The following is a 17,171-nucleotide window of genomic DNA, read 5'->3' on the forward strand; positions in this document are numbered from 1 at the left end:
AGTTTTGTTTTAAATTCAGATAACTTACTAGAACACTCACTAAATTACATAGTCATATTTGCATCGTGTAATGAATTTCCTTTGTTTTTATTACTATCTCCCCTCATTGCTTATGGTTAAATTCCTTGGTAGGACCTTTAATTTTAGCATGAATGCAATGCTTTGGTAACTTTTCATTCAAGTAGCGCTTTCATATAAATAACATTCTATCCTCCCCTGGTGGTACCCACCTGTAATCCCAGCACAGGTAGAGGATGGAGGCAGGAGGGTTAGTTCAAGGCCAGCCCATATGAGACTCTACATTTTTTTTTCATTTTTATTTATTTATTTTTTCTATTATCAGCTTGATACAGTACAAATTCTTACCCTAATAGTGAAATGTTTCACTAAAGCTTGCCCAGTGATTGGGCAAAACCAAAACTTACTATAAGCCACAGTCATCATAGGGTCCCCCTGCTAGGTAGCCTCCCTGGTTCTGTGGGTTGCAGTCTGATTGTCCTTTGCTTTATATCTAGTATCCACTTACGAGTGAGTACATATCATGTTTGACCTTCTGGGTTTGGGTTACCTCACTCAGGATGATATTTTCTTTTTTTCTTTTTTTTTTTTTTTCTATTATCAGCTTGATATAGTACAAATTCTTATCCTAATAGTGAAATGTTTCATTGAGGCTTGCCCAGTGATTGAGTAAAACCAAAACTTACAAGTCATAGTCATCCTAGGGTCCCCCCTGCTATACAGCCTCCCTGGTTCTGTGGGTTGCAGTCTGATTGTCCTTTGCTTTATATCTAGCATCCACTTATGAGTGAGTACATACATGTTTGACCTTCTGAGTCTGGTTACCTCACTCAGGATGGTATTTTCTAGTTCCATCCATTTGCCTGCACATTTCATGCTGTCATTGTGAGACTCTACATTTTTATATCTGAAAACAGTTTTTTTTTTTTTTTTTTTTTTTTTTTTTTTTTGGTTTTTCAAGACAGGGTCTCTCTCTGTAGCTTTGCGCCTTTCCTGGAACTCACTTGGTAGCCCAGGCTGGCCTCGAACTCACGGAGATCCACCTGCCTCTGCCTCCCAAGTGCTGGGATTAAAGGCGTGCGCCACCACCGCCCGGCTTGAAAACAGTTTTATTACTTGCATGTTTTTTTAACCACTTTTACCTCAGACATTACATTTTTAACTTTTTTCTTTAAGCCATCAGCTTTACTGGGCATTGCCAAATTTGCTTGCCAAATTTTCACTTATTTCAGAACTGTGTTACCTGTTTTTCCCACCTTCTTGCCAATGTTTGATCCTGTCTATAGAACTCTGGAGCATCTTTTCTTAAAAAAAAAAAAAAAAAAAAAAAAAGTGTATCATGTGCCACAGCACACATGTGGACTCAGTCGGTTCCCTTTGTGAGTTCCAGGGTTGGAGTCTAGGCTGTAAGACTTGTGCAGCACCCTCTTTGCCCAACTGGGAACACCTTCTGTTGTCCTTTTGTCCCCCCCCCCAAAAAAAAAGTCCTTGCTGATGTGGTTACAGATGTGTAGGTCATAGAGCATGACCAAAAGTTCCTGCCTACAGCGTGGTTCTCTTGTCTGCCCATCCTTCCCGTGATGTTTCCAGTTGTAGAGCAAACATCACAGATGAAGGCCCTTGTGTTAGTTACCTAGCTCGTTAAAAAGACTAGCAGGCAAGGAATGCCCAAGTATTTAGTCATCATTGCTGTAACTGCCCAGAGCTTCCCACTGTCTCTTTAATTCTCACATTATTCCATTTTGCAAAGAGAATCCAGGCCTGTTTCAATATGGCCTGCACGCCCTGCAGCAGACTACAACGTTGGGAGGCCAGCTTCCTCCACTATGCCTTTTCTTCTTTAGGACCACCCAAACCAGTCCTGGGATCCAATGGGAAAGGGAAGTAGAGGATTTCTCCTTTGTTTCTAACTAAACCTCAGACCGAAGAGGACAGACTGGTCTACCAGTCTGAATGTGGTAATGTGGGACCGGTGACCAACATTCCAGGTTTTAACCATACTTGGCCACAAATCCTGCTATTACCAGGGCACAGAAAACCTATTATCTTGGTGTCGAAACCTGGGAGGAGTTGAGCCCTCCCACCAGGTGGACCGGGTCCTCTGGCCACCTGGGGGCCACTCCTCTCTCTCCCTTTATCTTTGTCTCTGCCAGACAGGATCGACCTTCGACTTGGGATAAGTCACCCATTTCCCAGCCACTGCCTAGAGGTACCAGGTACTTCTCTCCAGGTCCAGGACCCTCGGGATCCCCAGCTAGACTATGGCCACGCCAGGGCAAGCCCACCTGTTCTGGGCTTGACATTGTTCCAGGGGACCTTGATGTGTGGTGATGTTTTGTTTGTACTCTCACAAATAAAGCTTGCCTGGAGATCAGAGTGCAGAGCCAGCCACTAGAGGCCAGGCAGGGGTGGCGCACACCTTTAATCCCAGCGCTTGGGAGGAGGAAACAGGAAGTGATACAGCCGGGCGGAGAGAGGAAGTGATAAGGTGGGGTGGAGGCAGGCACTTGGCCCTTTCAAAGTTGAGGCTTTGGTACAGCTAAGAAGAGTCTAAGTGGCTGTTCCCTTTACTGATCTTTCAGCATCTACCCCAATATCTGGTTCTGGGTTTTTATTATTAAGACCAATTAGAATCCGTGCTTCATTTGTGTTAGGAGATGTCCTCCCCAAAGTCTACCCCCACCCCCACTGCTTGACCCCAGGCTCTCGAGTGGGACACCTCGCCCTAGTCTTCTGTCTCTGGTACAGGCGTAGAAATGGGTAACGCCAGGTCTGTCCTGATCCTCCGTCACCCCTGGGGTGTCTGCTGCAAAATTTAACCAAATTGGGCTTGTCTCATACCATATGCCCCAAATGCCTAGTTTTCTTTTGCTCTGTGGCCTGGCCTCAACACACTCTTGATAAGCAGTCAGGATGGCCAGCTGAGGGAACAGACACTTGATTTAACATCCTCCATGATCTGGAGAATTTATGCCAGTGTACAGACAAGTGGTTTGAGCTCATTTACATCCAGGGTTTGGGGTTCTGTGCTCCTGCCCCTCCCTCTGTAGTCAGTGCTCAGTGGCCCAGGTATTGGGATTAGGGTTGCGGCGCCTCCAGACCCCTCTTTGTCTGAGAACTTAGACCCTGAGCTCTCCACCCTGACCGAGCCTTCTGAGTCGCTGGCACCCCGACTCCTTTGATCCCTGCCCAACTCCCACAGGCTCCACTTAATGGCCAACCTTCTTCTGTTTATCCACACCTCCCCTCTCTTCCCCCTCCGGGACAACCTCCTCCCCATTACCCACCTTTCTCTCTCCCCCTCCCTTCTCCTAACCGCCGCTCCTCTATCCCCTCCCCCTTCTACAGTGCCACAACCTGTACCCTGGTCCCCATCCACACACTGACAGTACACCCCCTCCCCCCGCCCCCAATCCTCCCTGATGGCTTCTCATACTCAGTCTCAGCAGATCTCTGCCCTCCTCTGCCCCTCTGAGAGGGGGCCAGAACTGAGGGAATTGTTTGATTCCACGTCCCTTTCTCCCTTCAGGACCTTTCACAGATTGAAAAGTGGTTTCACTCCTTTTTTACTAATCCTGACTGTATCAAGGAGTTCTGTTATCTTTCCCAAGCCTATAACCTGACCTGGCATGACCTTTATGTCATCCAGGCCTACATTCTAATTCCCAAGGAGCAAGGTAGGGTTCAGGCAGCAGCTAGACAGTATGCAGACCAGACCCACCTAATGGACAATACAGTCCCTGTGGGTGACATGTCATTATCGGCAAAAGAACCCAACTGGGACTATCAGCCAGGTCAAAATGGCTGCCAGAGGAGGGACCTCGTGGTCAGCTGCCTCCTTCAGGGTATCGAGATGGTCTCCAACAAAGTTGTTGATTTTGACAAGCTCTGAGAGACTACACAATGAGCTGACAAAAATCTGGTCATTTTCTAAATTGATCACAAGAGACCATGATTCAATGTACCCACCTTGATCCAGCCTCCCGAGCAGGAGCCACGGTCCTGGCCACCCATTTCATTTCTCAGTCATCACCAGACATTAGAAAGAAACTAAAAAAGGCCCCATACAGGAATTGGTGCAAATGGCCTTTAAGGTTTTTAACACCCGAGAGGAGGCAGCTTCCCTGCAAGCTTGGCTGCTCCAGAAGGCTGTGCTCCAAGCTCACACCTTGGCAGCTGCCCTGAGACCATTGGCACTCCTGCAGAGGAAACGGGAAGTCCACAAGGCTCCATCCGACTGGGGCCCAGCCAAAGTCAGCTCTGCCAGGGGCCTGCTTCAAATGCAGCCAGGAAGACCATACTGATCCCAAAGCTGCCCCAACCCTCGGCCTCCAACACGGCCATGCCCTGTCTGCCAACAGCCTGGCCACTGGAAGTGGCCATGCCATGGAGGTCCAGCTCCACCAGCAGAGGCATCTGAGATTCTTCCAGCCTTTGGGCTCCTTAGCCTGGCAGAGGACTGACGGGCACCCAGACTCAGAGACTCCCATCACCCTCGCTGAGCCAAAAGTGATGCTCCAGGTACAGAGTAAGTCCATCAACTTCCTGGTGGACAATGACCCCCCACTCCAGTCCCACAGTTCCCTTGACAATTTCTGTCTTGGGGGTATACGTGACCCCCTCCTTTCTGCCTAAGACCCAACCACTTCCCTGCATTCTTCTTGCAGGACAATTCTTCTCACACTCCTTTCTAGTCATTCCCTTCGTCCAGTACCTTTACTTGGCTGTGATATCTCAGCACTGGGAGGACCTGATACACAGTGCGCCAGACAGCTTACATGGACTGTTCTCCCTCAAGGAGGAAAAGAGAAGAATAACTCAGTATTGTTGGGTTTTTTTTTTTTTTTTTTTTTACTCTTTTGGGGGACCTGCCACCCCGCTCCCAAATAAATCACACACAGAGGCATATTCTTACTTATGAATGCCCGGCCTTACCTTGGCTTAGTTTCCAGCCAGCTTTCCTTAAATTAACCTGTCTATCTTTTGCCTCTGGGCTTTTCCTGTTCTCTTACTTCTGGTAATCTTACTCTTACTCCATGGCTTGCTGTGTAGCTGGGTGGCTGGCCCCTGGAGTCTTCCTCCTTCTCTGGCTCCTAGATCAGATCCCTCCTCTCAGATTTCTCCCTCTATATATTTTCTCTGCCTGCCAGCCCTGCCTATCCTTTCTCCTGCCTTGCTATTGGCCAGTTAGTTCTTTATTAGACCATCAGGTGTGTTAGACAGGCACAGTAACACGGCTTCACAGAGTTAAACTAATGCAACATAAACAAAAGTAACACCCCTTAAAATATTCTATATTTCCCCTTTTTGTCTAAATAAAAGTAAAGGTTTTAACTTTGACATAGTATAACTACATACAACAAAAACAGTTATCAAGTAAGAACTATTTACAATATTCAGTCTATTTGTAGTTAGCATATTCAAAGAAAATAATGCATTATCTATCCTATCCTTACTGAATCCAAAATTTTACACCTAATTTATTTCCTATCACAACTAAGGAAAACTGAGGCTGTAACTATTTAATAGTCTTCAACACCATCAAAGACCCAGAAAGATGTAATATTATCTAACAATAGAGACATTTGGCTGCCTGGACAGTCACCCAAAGTTCCGCTGCAACATTGGGGCATCCATCTTTAGCCTACAGGCCCAGAGTATCTGGCAGACTTTTCTATGAAACAGGAATTTTGGACTGTCACAACTTGTTTTGGCAAAGTTCATCAGTCGCTTTCCTATGTGTCCTGCTGATTATCTGACAGACTCTTCTGTGAAGCAGGAATTTTGAAAGGCTGTCCTGCCTTGTTTTGGCAAATTTCAACAGTCTTTTTCCTGTGTGCCATGCATGTCCAGTCTGCACAGCACATTGTCAGCAGTCAAAGGCAAGAACAGTTTCTTTGCCCAGTGGCTAACCTTGCCACAATGAAAGCAAACTCCATAAGGAGTTTCTTCAATGCCCATCCATCATCTTCTTTGAAGTAAGTTGGTGCTGCCAGGAGTAGATGTGTCTCATTGTCATGAAAAACTTTAAATTAACAAAACATTTTAAATGTAGGTTTTTGAAAGGTTTGCAGATCATCCATCTAAAATATATCTATCTGACCTAGAAAACATACCTAACATATCTACAAATTTGATTGTTATAAATGACTAACCACTAACCTATGTTTCCTGATTATCCTATAGTTTATAATAACAGCTTTCAAAAACAAATTTTACCTTACATTTTTAAATGAACTGCATAGATACAATACCTTAAACAAAAATAGAAACATATATACAATATATTGTAACAAAAATAACCTTAAATTTTTATCAATATGCAAAAATCCTTTAAATAAGAGTAGAAACACATATACAGTGTAACAAAAATAACTTTAAATATGTATCAATATTCTATATTCCCCTAAATGATAACAAACATCCATAACCCACCAAATAACCAAGAGCCATGCACACCCCCCAATTCTTGGGAATGTGGGCATGGTTTCTCCACATATCTTCATGCTGTTTGTGGATGAAGTATCTTTAGGTTCCAGAGAGAAAATTTTGAGATGATAACCAAGTCCTAGGAAGACCAGCTATACTGTATGTATATTTCTATTCTTGTTTAAGGTATTGTGTTTATGAAGCTCATTTTAACATGTAATGTATAGTTAAGAAATACAGATTAATAGTCATCTATACTTGTCATGTTAGGTATGTTTTCAAGGCGTACACAGGTATATTTAGAGAGAGAGTCTTCAGACACGTCAAAGACCTACAGAATATGGCATCTAAGATGTTTAATAACCTAAGGCTTTTCATGACAGTGAGACAAATATGTTCCTGCCATCACCTATCTACTTCAGAGAAGATGATGGGCATCGAAGAAACTCTGTATGGAGTTTGTTTAATTTATGGCAAAAGCTAGCCATGTGGGCAAAGAAACTGCCCTTGCCTCAATTGCTGACAGTTACTGTCCAAACTGGACCAGCAGGATGCAAGAAAGGCAACTGCCAAACTTTGCCAAGACAAGGTAGGACAGTCCTTCAAAATTCCCTCCTTCACAGGAAAGTCTGTCAGATATGCTAGGCCTGTAGGCCAAAGGTACATGCCCCAGTGTTACAAAGAAACTTTAGGTGACTGTCTAGGCAGCCTGATGTCCCTGTCATTAGGTAGCATTTCATTCTTCTGGAGTCTTCAATGGAGTTCAAAATTAAAGAGTTAAGTTTTCCTTAGTTATGAGAGAAAGCAAATTAGATATAAAACTTTAGACTCACCAAGATGAGATAGATAATAGAATATTTTCTCTAATTTTGCCAAATACAAATAGACTGGATATTGTAACTGTAATTTTTGATAACTGTTTTTGTTGTATATAATTTTACTATGTTAAAGTTAAAACTTTCATTTTTAATTAGACAAAAAAGGGGAAATGCTGTAGAATAATCCTTCTGTACACTGTGTGAATATATGTCACTATGATCGGTTTAATCAACAAGCTGACTGGCCAATAGCTGAACAGGATAATGTTAGGGAGGAAAGTCGAATGCGAATGATGAGATGAGGAAGAGCAGAGTCAGAGGAGTCAACAGCCTGACAGAGAATGAGTCAGACACATAAAATAGCATAGAGGTAAAAGCCATGGGCCTTGGAGCAGCACACAGATTAATAGAAAAGAGTTAAGTTGTAAGAGCTAGTCACTAACAAGCCTGAATTATTGACTGAGCATTTATAATTTATATTAAGTCTCTGAGTCAGTTATTTGGGAAGCGGCTGCTGGTTATTTGGGAGCAGGTGATCAGGACAGGAAAACTCTACCAACAACTTCCCCCTACCCAGCCTAAACAAGCCTTCCTTTGTGGAAGTTTGCTGTGGTGGAGAGCAGATGTGGTCAGGGTTCACATCTCCTACTCATTAAGTGAACACTCTCAAATAGAAAAGGATTGGGGTCCCATATGGCTACTTTTTCACCTTTATTAAAGAATTCCAATATATTACTCAGTCTTAAAAATGTACTTCCCATGATGTTTATATGATTCTCACCAGCGATCTCCCTGAGGAGCATAGGTGAGTTTGGTCCAGGCTAGACCACACGCAGATGAAGTCCAGACAAAACCTACCTTCTGGCCTATCTCCATAAGTCTGCTCTTAAAGCATGACTTTTCCCAGAGTTTCCCTGACATTAAACATCTAGAAAGGGAGCCCCTGGTAGCCTTTAAGGTGTACCATGGAAGAGATGAAAAAGCCTGAGAACAAAAATCTGATGTTGACTAAGGCCTCTCAGCCAGCCATAGCAACTGCTCCCTCGCTGCTGAAAGCCAGAGAATTTCAAGGTCCCTGCTTCAAATGTGGTCAGGAGAATCACTGAGCCTGGGTCTGCCCAAACCCTCCCAAACCCTACCAACCATGTCCAAGGTGCCATCAAGAGGGACACTGGGCTGCTGACTGCCCCCATAGCCTTCGAGACGTGGGTACATCAAGCCCAGATTGCCCTCAGGATGACCTCCTAGGTCTGGCTGTGGACAATTGAGGGGGCCTGGGCTCCCTTGGCCTGACCACCACCATCTCTAACAGGCAGCCTCAGGCAGTCAGCACAGTATCGGGTATATGCATGTCCTTCCTTGTAGACACTGGGACTACCTATGCGGTCCTAAAGGAGTTTTGGGGACCCACCTCTCCTTCTAGTTCCCCTATTGTTGGGGTAGGGGACAGCCTTACCAACCTCACCAAATCCCACCACTTAGTTGTATCGTTAGAGGTGTTTACCTTACCCACCCCTTCCTAACGGTACCAACTGTCCTAGGCCCCTTTCTGGGGAGGGACCTCTTAGCCAAAGTAGAGCCTCTGTTTCCTTTGCTCCCCCAGTCCACTTGACTCCAGGCTCACGGACAACTCCCCTCCTCCTCCTCCTCCAAACCACACAATCTGACACACCTTTTCCCTTACTGGCTTCCCAGGTGGATGCAGGTATGAGACACGGAAACTCCCTCCATTGCAAAGCATTCAACTGTGACACCCTACCAGTTATACCACCCAGGATCAATACCCACTCTCTCCAAAGCCGCAGGGGACTTAAGCCTCTTATCTCTGATCTCTTGAGAATCTTCTGCACTCCACTTCTTCCCCTTTAACTCCACCATACTCATGGTTAAAAAAAAATAACCAATGGGAACTCCCGCTTAGTTCAGGCTCTCCAGCTTACAAAGTCAGCAGGGGTGTCCCCGTCACCCCAGAGTGGCCACCCCAATACTCTCCTCTCCACCACCCCCTGGAGACCTCTCTTTTCTCTGTCCTAGACTTCGAGAAAACCTTTCCCTTCAGAGATGCAGCACTTGCATTGGAGAAATGTTGGGGGAGATTTGTTTGTGTTGATTGATCTGAGACCACCGATGGAGTCCGACCTTGGTTCCGAGGGTGGAGTCCACATTCAGCTTGTTGAAGGATACACGGAGGAGCCAAGAGGCTGGGTGGTCTTTTCACTCTGGGAAGTGGAGTCGAGAGCAGATGTTCATGCCGACATCGCCCTGTGGATCACTCAGGTTTATTCTCTAATGTTTTCATCCAAGTTTTATTTTGTAATAAAATAATAAAAGAAATTGCAATAGAGAGCTGCAACAATTGCATTGGGGAAACATTTCCCTTCAGAGCTGTAACACATTGATCAGTGTTAACTGATCAGTGTTAATTGATCAAAGGTCCTTACATCCCTAACATCACTCTCCTTAGACGATACTGATCCCACCTCCCTGTCACACCATCTCGTGTCAGACATTGACCTCTGGGCATCAGCTATTGAATATTGCTCTGCCTGCCACTTTGGAGAATGTTGGCTGTGTGTTCCGCCTGGGTCAAACTCACATCCCCCATTGGTGGCCTCCCATTGTCTTAGACTCTCTCACCTCACCATTCATTAATCGCTTCACAGTTAAATGCTTTGCCATGGAGGGAGCCGAATAGCACACCACCCCTTATCTCTCCCACATCTCTCTGGTATCACAGACTGCCTTAACTGCTCAGGAACATGCCTTGTGGGCACACTGGATTCCACAGACTGCAATAACCTTAACCCTTAGTACTACCCATCCAGTCCCTATGCCCAAACATTCAAAATGACTAGATTCTTTGTGGCATTCAAGTTTACCAATGCCTACCAACTGGGTGGTCTGGAGCTCATGTCCTGATCCTTTCTCTGAAACGAGGGGTGGTAGTCGGTGAAGAACCTTTGCCAGTTCCCATCACGGGGCTTATAGTGTCACGGGGCTTATAGTGGCGCTCATGACAAACGAGCAGTTCAGGTCTTACCCATTCTCGAAGCCCGGGGTATAACCACTGGAGCTTTGTGACTGACTCCTTCCCTAGGTATTTACCATCTTTTCCTCTCAGTTCATCCAGGATCTCTAACAGGTGGCTCAGACCACCTTTACCCTCCAGAGCCAAATAGACTTTCTGGCCATCATACTGCTACAAATCAATGAGGATTAGATCTACTAAGAGCAGAGAAAGATGGTCTTTGTCTCTTTCTCAAGGAGGAATGTTGCCTTTATATCAACCAGTCAGGTATAGTAAAAGATGAGATCCAACAACTCCAGGTGGATCTTAAAAAAATGTAAGAAACAGCTCAATGTCTCTGGCCAGTGGATCATTGGCAGTCCAATATGGAACTGGGAACTACTGTTCTTAAAACCTCCTTCTCCTTTCCTTAATCTTACTAGTTGCACCCTGTGTTATAAACTTTTTGTCTAAATATTTTCAACAACAGATCCAAAAGATTTCTAACCAGACTTTTTTTTTTGCAGTTTTTTTTTAATTTTATTTATTTTATTTTACAATACCATTCAGTTCTACATATCAGCCACGGGTTCCCCTATTCTCCCCCCTCCTCCCCCCTCCCCTTACCCCCAGCCCACCCCCCATTCCCACCTCCTCCAGGGCAAATCCTCCCCCGAGGACTGTGATCAACCTGGTAGACTCAGTCCAGGCAGGTCCAGTCCCTTCCTCCCAGACTGAGCCAAGTGTCCCTGCATAAGCTCCAGGTTTCAAACAGCCAACTCATGCAATGAGCACAGGACTTGGTCCCACTGCCTAGGTGCCTCCCAAACTGATCAAGCCAATCAACTGTCTCACCTATTCAGAGGGCCTGATCCAGCTGGGGGCCCCTCAGCCTTTGGTTCATAGTTCATGTGTTTCCATTCATTTGGCTATTTTTTTTCAATAATTGAGTAAAACCGAAATTTTTTATAAGCCACAGTCGTCCTAGAGACCTCCATGCTATATAGCCTCCATGGTTCTATGGATTGTGGTCTGATTGTTCTTTATTTTATATCTAGAATCCACTTATGAGTGAGTACATACCATGACTGCCTTTCTGGGTTTGGGTTGCCTCACTCAGGATGATTTTTTCTAGTTCCATCCATTTGCCTGCAAATTTCATGCTTTCATTGTTTTTCTCTGCTGAGTAGTACTCCATTATGTATATGTACCACATTTTTTTCATCCATTCTTCCGTTGACGGGCATCTAGGTTGTTTCCAGGTTCTGGCTATTACAAATAGTGCTGCTATGAACATAGCTGAGCATGTATCTTTATGGTATGAATCAGCATTCCTTGGGTATATGCCCAAGAGTGGGATGGCTGGGTCTTGAGGTAGTTCAATTCCTAATTTTCTGAGAAACCGCCATACTGATTTCCACAGTCTAACCAGACATTTAATCAGTTGCTGTTAAAGGATTACTGGCCCTTAGCTGCAGAGCCAGAGGCCTGTGACTTATGCTAGGTTTTGTAAGGAAGCAGCCTGACCAACTCATGGGAAGCGAGCCAGTCAGCAGCATCCCTCCATGGCCTCTGCATCAGCTCCTGCCTCTGGGTTCCTGCCTTGTTTTTCCTATCCTGACTTCCTTCAATGATGAACAGTGATTTGGAAGCAAAATAAACCCTTTCCTCCCCAAGTTTTGTTGCTAGAGTTTTCCGGCCTTGCCCACAGTCAGGACAAATCTTTGTCAACCACCAGTCCCACAGCCGCTCAGACCCAACCAAGTAAACACAGAGACTTATATTGCATACAAACTGTATGGCCGTGGCAGGCTTCTTGCTAACTGTTCTTATAGCTTAAATTAATCCATTTCCATAAATCTATACCTTGCCACGTGGCTGGTGGCTTACCGGCATCTTCACATGCTGCTGGTCATGGTGGCGGCTGCAGTGTCTCTCCCCCTCAGCCTTCTCCTTCCCAGCATTCTCCTCTCTCCTTGTCCCACCTACTTCCTGCCTGGCCACTAGCCAACCAGTGTTTTATTTATTGACCAATCAGAGCAATTTGACATATAGACCGTCCCACAGCACTTCCCCTTTCTTTTTTTAAAAAGAAGGTTTTAACTTTTACACATCTCCAAAGTCAGCTTGGTATATTTGGGAATTTGGGCGTAGCTTCTCTTACTACTTCCTGCTGGAGGGGGGCGCTGTATCTTATGGGGACACAAAGAAAATTTTAGGATCATGGAGTAGTCCGTGAGACAGTATCGTCTGAGCCAGTTGCCTTGAAACGATTCTGGATGTTGGATCATCTGGGCCATGGTGTCATTGGAGACCTTTCAGGTGGTCTTGGCTGGTCAAACCTGATGTATCTTAATCTGGAACAAATCCATAGCCTCTGGCTTTCTGTGGAAACAAAAGCAGAGCCTCTTTTCCAAAGCAACATATCCTTACATCTAAATTTTGAAGTCAAGTTACCTTTAAAATATACATTTTGGCATAACTCAACAGCTTTTGCAATCAAATGTTTTTCTTCAGCTACAAATATCAAAGAGAACATAATCCAGATTCTCTGTGTGATAGCCATCTTTATGTGGCTTATTTTTTATATTACCTTGAGCCTATTGCTTTAAACAGCAGCCTTCTAAGCCTGAAACGGCGCTGTGGCTGCTGGCTCCGCCCACTTCAGCTTCCCAACATGGCGGTGGTACGTTTCCCGCCAGCTCTGGGAGCCATCAACTCTCAGAAATAGTGGGTCTATGCTTCTTATCAAAGCAGCGTGTAGCCCAAAAACCTCTTTTTGTTTTGTACTAGCAAAGGCTAAATCCACCATGCAGCTTAATGTGCCACTTGCAGAGGCCTCATTCCAGCCATACTGCAGACCGAGCTCACACGCTAGGAACCCGCCAGTAGCTCAAACCGGCAGGCTGCCGCTCATTTGAGAGAGACAATTAGGAAACTGTTTTTAGCTCCATTTTAGAATCTTTTCTCAGGTTTTAGGTAGAAACTTTTGCCAACACGTTGGGCGCCATTTGTTGCTAGAGTTTTCCGGCCTTGCCCACAGTCAGGACAAATCTTTGTCAACCACCAGTCCCACAGCCGCTCAGACCCAACCAAGTAAACACAGAGACTTATATTGCATACAAACTGTATGGCCGTGGCAGGCTTCTTGCTAACTGTTCTTATAGCTTAAATTAATCCATTTCCATAAATCTATACCTTGCCACGTGGCTGGTGGCTTACCGGCATCTTCACATGCTGCTGGTCATGGTGGCGGCTGCAGTGTCTCTCCCCCTCAGCCTTCTCCTTCCCAGCATTCTCCTCTCTCCTTGTCCCACCTACTTCCTGCCTGGCCACTAGCCAACCAGTGTTTTATTTATTGACCAATCAGAGCAATTTGACATATAGACCGTCCCACAGCAAAGTTTCTTTGGTAATGGTGTTTCATCACAGCAATAAAAACCCTAACTAGGACACTCAGCACCCTTTCTTATACAACCCAGGCCTGCTTGCCCAGCTGTGGTGCTGCCCACAGTGGGCTAGGCTCTTACACATCAATCAACAATCAAGAAAATGCTTCACAGACATGCATAGTGTCCAGTGTAATGGAGGCAGTTCCTCATTTCAGAGTCCCTGTTGTTGGGTGACTCCAGTTTGTGTCAATTTGGCAACTGAAGCTAACTATGACACCGTTTAAAAAGATATTTGCATGAATATGTTTTGTCTGCATGTATGTATGTGTGCCACCCAGAAGCCAGAAGGTGTTAAATGCCTTGGAACTGGAGGTACAAAGAGTTAAGAATGGCCATGTGGATGCTGGGAACTGAACCTGTGCCTCTGCAAGAGCAGCCAGCGTTCTTTTCTGTTTTTTCCAGACAGGGTTTCTCTGTGTAGCTTTAGAGCCTGTCCTACATCTCGCTCTGTAGACCAGGCTGGCCTCGAACTCACAGAGATCTGCCTGCCTCTGCCTCCCAAGTGCTGGGATTAAAGGTGTGCACCACCACTGCCTGGCTTTCTCTACTTATCTTAGCCATTTTTGTTTTTGTTTCTTTGTTTGTTTGAGACAGGGTCTCACTACATAGCCTTGGCTGGCCTAGAACTTTCTACATAGACCAGGCAGGCCTCAAACTCACAGAGATCAACCTGCCTGAGTGCTGAGATTAAAGGGCTGGCCCTCGGTTCTTTGGGTATATGTCCAGAAGTGGAATTGCTGACTTCATGGTGATTCTGTTTGTTGTTGTTTTTGTTTGTTTGTTTTTGTTTTTTTGAGGTGTTCTGTGTATATTGCTCTGTATAAATAAAATGCTGATTGGCTGGTAGCCAGGCAGGAAGTATAGGCTGGACAAGCAGATTAGAGAATTCTGGGAACAGGAAGGCTGAGTCAGGAGATGCTGCCAGCCACTGCCATGAGTACCAACATGTAAGATACTGGTAAGCCACGAGCCATGTGGCAAAGTATAGATTAATAGAAATAGGTTAATTTAAGATAGAAGAACTAGATAGCAAGAAGCCTGCCACAGCCATACTGTTTGTAAGTAATATAAGTCTCTGTGTGTTTACTTGGTTGGGTCTGAGCAGCTGCAGGTCTGGCAGGTGAGAGAGATTTGTCCTGACCGTGGGCCAGACAGGACTGGAGAAAACTTCAGCTACAGAGGTGCCATTTTTTTTTATAGCAATACACAAGAGCCCAGTTTCCCCCATTCTTCTCAGAATCTAATCTAACAGAATATGCTATTTTTGGTAGTTATGCTAGAAAACTTGGAGCAGTGTTTGTTTGGGCTGGTATTGGGGACTGGATCTGGGACTCAGGTATCTTAGGTAAGTGTTCACCACTGGTCGACAGCCCCCAGCAACTTTTTCATCTTTTAAATGTAAAGATGAGATATTACACAAAATGGTTGAGTTCCCACTTACAAAGGTCTGAGTCCATCCTCTGGACACCGAGGCCCTGGTGGAACTGTAGATGGAGTAGCTTCCGTGGGAGTGTGTATTAGCTACTTTCCTCATTGCTGTGACAAAGTGGCCAAAGGAACCTAATGATATTTTAACTCAGTATGAGGAAGCCATGACAGCAGGAGTGTGAAGCAGCTAGTCACACTGTATCTTTCTGGAAGCCTAGGCAAGGTCTGTGGATGATGCGGGTGTGCTCACACACACCTTCATGGGATGCCTTCTAGTACTCCCTTCTATTACCACTTTCTCCTTTTCCCAACACTTCTTTTTCACCTTGGCCATCACCTACTTTTCAAAGGGACCAAAGGAATTATGTTGTAGAGAGGATTTTGTCATCACAGTAGGTAATAGCATTCTAGATCTTCACTGGATTCATTGTAGACCTATTATGTCTGCTGCTCCCTGGAAAATTGGGCATTTATATTCCCCAAATGGATACTTCAGGGGCCAGAGGAGACTTTTTGTTTATGTATTTTGATTTTTCCATGCAAACTTCTGGTAGCTTACAGTTAACCAGCTTCTGTTACTTCTTGGAGCTGATGGTGGTTTGATTGAGAATGGCCCCCATAGGTTCATATATTTGAATACTTGGTCCCCAGTTAGTGGAACTGTTTGGGAAGGATTAGGATGTGTGGCCTTGTTGGAGGTGGTGCGTCACTGGGGACAGGCTTTCAAGTTTCAAAAGTCAAAGTCATTCCCAGTTATATCTCTCTCTTCTTTGTGTCTCGAGACATAAGCTCTCAGCTGCTCATCCAGTGCCTTGCCTATCCACCACCATGCTCCCTGCCATGATGGTCATGGACCCACCCTCTAAAACTGTAAGCCCACAATTAACTCTTCCTTCCATAAATTCCTTGGTAATGGTGTTTTGTCACAGCAGTAGAAGAGTAACTAAGAAATTGTTACCTAAGCATGGCAAATTGCTTTGACAGATTGAATCATGTTATTTTGGGGTGAAATGTAAAAGACTTTGGGATTTTGGACTAGGAAAACAATTGAACACTGTAAGCAGGGCTTAATTGGCCAGTCTAGTAGGAGCTTGGAAGACAGGTATTGAGAGAAATGTGGACTATGGAGGTCCAGCTCAAGAGATTTCAGAGGGGAAAAATACTAGCAGCCAGGTAGATCCTATTTTTGTGATACTTTTGTAAATAATGTGGTTGCTTTTTTCCCTTTGGCCTAAGGATCTGCCTGAGGCTAAATTGAAGAATTTTGGACTAATTTCACTGGCAGAGGATATTTCAAGACAGCCTGGTATTAACTCTGGCGTGTGGTCATTAGTGATCACACCTATGCACGTCCACAATGAAAAGAAGCAAGTGGGGCAAAAAGAATGTAAAGCTTGAGAGGGAAGAGGGCACCAGGAAGACAAGGCTTGTGCCAGAGGAGATAAGGAGAGGCCAGATTCAAAACAGAGTAAGAAGAATGATACCCTCAGGAGATCCCACCCAACTAACCTTCCAACTTGTAAAAAGGAAAGCATTTGCAAATGTAATTTAAGGTGAGCCAAGCTCCATCCCAAGGAGATAGCCAAAGTTGGCTGCATCAACCAAGTGATTCTGGCTTTTCTCATAAAGGCTACAGGAATAAAGGGGTTGTGGAATCTTCCTATGTGGTTAAGGAGAGTCAATGAGGCATTTGGCAATGGAGTCCCTGCATGGAGTCCCAGAGAGGCCATTGCATGAAACTGTAAAAGTAAATGTTGAATTGCACTGACCTTAGGATGTTGGCGATGCCAGAGCCATGAGAGATCTATAGAGAGAGCTGCAGACATGAAGTGGAACCAGGCCCTGAGAGAGAAAAGTGTCACTGTCAGCAAAGTTGGAAGAGCCATCTGAGTCCTTTGAAGTCAGACATGGAGCTCCAGTATTTGGAGTTTGTCCTGCTGGATTTTGGTCTTGCGTTGGTCCAGTATTTCCTCACTGTTATTTAGCTGTGTTGTGTTCTTACCCTGCAAGGAAGTGTAA

General features: G+C 45.0%; 1 non-coding gene across 1 annotated transcript; it reads right to left on the bottom strand.

The window, feature by feature from the left end:
- Nucleotides 1-1,777: 1,777 nt before the first annotated feature.
- Nucleotides 1,778-1,911, bottom strand: LOC121828423 (small nucleolar RNA SNORA61). Its single transcript, XR_006070896.1, has one exon. It is a non-coding gene; the product is annotated as a small nucleolar RNA SNORA61 (small nucleolar RNA).
- Nucleotides 1,912-17,171: the final 15,260 nt, after the last annotated feature.

This window comes from Peromyscus maniculatus, chromosome 3, assembly GCF_049852395.1.
Source record: "Peromyscus maniculatus bairdii isolate BWxNUB_F1_BW_parent chromosome 3, HU_Pman_BW_mat_3.1, whole genome shotgun sequence".
In the NCBI taxonomy this organism is placed as follows: Eukaryota; Metazoa; Chordata; class Mammalia; order Rodentia; family Cricetidae; genus Peromyscus; species Peromyscus maniculatus.